Genomic DNA, 2,884 nt, shown 5'->3' on the forward strand with positions numbered 1-2,884 from the left:
AGAGGAAAGAAGTAGAAGGAAGAGGAGGAGGGGGAGGGGAGGGGGGAGAGGAACACGAGCTCTCTAGAAGAGCATCACGGGTGATGGGTATACAGCCAGGAGTCCTGCGGATGATTTTTCTAGAATTTTCTGTAGAACAGGTAGACTAGACTCTCCCTCGCATTCATTCTGGAGGAAAATTGGGGGTAGGGCGGTTTTTTCACCTCTATGGTCATTAATCACTTCTGTGATAAGAGCTCGAGGCCCACGGGGGCCTTTCGTGTGATTCTTCACTCACTCCAGTGTTGCATTTTCAGCCTTTCAGTCACATCAAAGAACTTGTCATTTTAACTCCTTGGGTATTTATGCTCCCCTCACAGACCACTGATAAAGTTAACATGTGAGAATTTTAAAGAATTCATTTTGACCCAGCGGGCCACTTGTAAATCCTGTCAGTTCTGTGCAGTGAGTCATGCTGGACAGAAATAGCCATTGTGGGTGGAATTCGGGTAATCTCAGCACACATGTAAAAGGTGGCAATTTCCCTTCCTAAATGCAGGCTGAATGTCTGCATTAGGGCCCAGCTCACGATTCACCTTCTGAGCAGGAAGGCCGTAACCAAGACACCGCCTTGCCCCAGAAGTCATAATTTACGCGTCTAATTTTTAATTTTCCTCAGCTTAGGTCCCGGAAGGATATATTAAATTCGCTTTGTGGACCCCATTAACTCTGAACTGAATAATGATGTTACTCTAGGCTTACGATCCGTTTAGAGTAAATTCTCTCTATAGGAGACTCTAGGAATCCTATATTCGTCCGTGACAGAGTTTTAAGTCAGTGCATAAATGAAAAGGTTTACTCAATTTACCTAAAAGTTATTCGTAATTAACTGACAAGAGACCATGCTTGCCGAGGTGGTGAATAGCAAATGAGAACTCTGGCAAGAGAGGATATTCATTATGTGGCTTAAATTAGAAGGCAGAAAACTCAAATGGCTTATCACTACCTCTTTGGTACTCTGGCTTAACTCCGTGGTTAAAGTGGGTAATAATGACTTATAACCAATTTTTATTTTTTCATTGTCTTGGTAAGATGACCAAAGCCAGATGAATAGCGTAGGGAAAATCTAGATAAATAGCCCAACACGTGCATATATGCAAATCAGTGGTCTTTCTTTTATAAGTCTTTTTAGAAATTAGGAAGTCATTAACACTGCATGGCAGACTTTCTTATCTACGGTGAGGGGGGCTGAAGAGCTAGAAATATTGGCGGGCAGTGTCGGATTCAAGACACATGCCCTGTTGGAGGGTTGGGGGCATCTTTATATAACGAAAAGCGCATGTCATGACTCTAGATTATGGCAGCTTTGGAAAGACCCATAATGCCCCGAGGCAATGGCAGTGGTAAGGAGTGTTGCCAGTATTTCCTGGGTGGTGTCATTGGGAGACTACGGGATACAGTGCAGGGTACTTGCTGACACGGCATCTCTGCTCACCTGGGTTTGAGCCACTTCTGTGAACTTGGGCAACTCGTTCAAACTTCTCTAAATCCCTTCTGATTCCCACTTCTAGAATTTGATGCATTTTAAAGGGTGCTGGAAATCAGCTCACCCCTTGGAAGGAAAGTGGGGTAGAATCTATCTGGCTACCCGTGGAAGGGGGAAGAGCTCAGCGGTCCTTCATGTACTCCCAGGGGTGGGCTGGCTGCAGTCTGCAGGAGGTCAGATGGCACCTGAGGCCGGGGATGGGGAGGGAGGGGCCGATCCTGGCCCGGGGTTGGGGGGGGGGGCGGGCCTTCTCCTTCTTGGCACTATAGCAAGTGCGCGGCTGTGGGTGCTGCCCAGGTGGGTTTTGCCACAGAGCGAGCACGATGCGGATCAGTGCCTTCCCGCTGCCTCTTCTGGAGCCCTGCATTTCCAAAGCACCTCACTACCAAACGTACAACAGATAGCTGGTGGGAAGCAGCCGCATAGCACAGGGAGATCAGCTCGGTGCTCTGTGACCACCTAGAGGGGTGGGATAGGGAGGGAGACGCAAGAGGGAGGGGATATGGGGATGTATGTATATGTATAGCTGATTCACTTTGTTATACAGCAGAAACTAACACACCACTGTAAAGCAATTATACTCCAATAAAGATGTTTAAATAAATAAAAATTTAAAAAGCACCTCAGACAGCTGATTTGCTGTTCAGCGGGTGAGAGAAAGGGCTTCACTTGGGAGCAGGCCAGGATAAAAGGAGAAAGAAAAGGTGGTGCGGAGAGAGCGCGGTGGGCATGGCTAGGGCGGCATCACAGGCAGGGGTCTCCCCTCATCTTTAAAGCGCTGGGGGACTGGTGTCAGTTCAAGGTGGTTATAGGCAGGTATTGTACTTATGCGCAGGTCCACACTTGAAACCACACGCGATGGTTGTGTAATGTGCGATGCATGTAAACACCTGAATGCACATTTCACAGGATGGGGCAGCTGCATATCCCCTGCCCAGAAGATTCTGCTCTGAAGATACAATTTTCACCTACAACGTTCTTTGCCTGCATTCAGACATGACTTCTGGGGAAAGCAGTGTAGAAAGTGAAAGCAGGAATTCGCATGTGTTTTTCTGGCTTACCCCCGTTTTGAGTGTGTTAACCTCTAATTCGAGGAGAAAAAAATAGACCCTTTGGCTGAGTGGAGTGACCTGATTCTTCTTCTGGATCAACGTCATCAAGCTGAGGCTGTCACTACAAAGCAAGTGAGATGAAGCCTCTGCCTTTTCAGACTGAACGCAAAAGCCTTGGCCGGCCAGCCTGGGATTGCTGATCTGAGCACCCCCTAAAGCAGGCGGTCTAGATGTAGATGTAGACATCTCCAGGACGCTGGGAGCCTATCAGGCCCAAACTGATTATTCTAATCAAGAGTTTTAATTA

This window comes from Lipotes vexillifer, unplaced genomic scaffold (assembly GCF_000442215.2).
Source record: "Lipotes vexillifer unplaced genomic scaffold, Lipotes_vexillifer_v1.1 scaffold1980, whole genome shotgun sequence".
Taxonomy (NCBI): domain Eukaryota; kingdom Metazoa; phylum Chordata; class Mammalia; order Artiodactyla; family Lipotidae; genus Lipotes; species Lipotes vexillifer.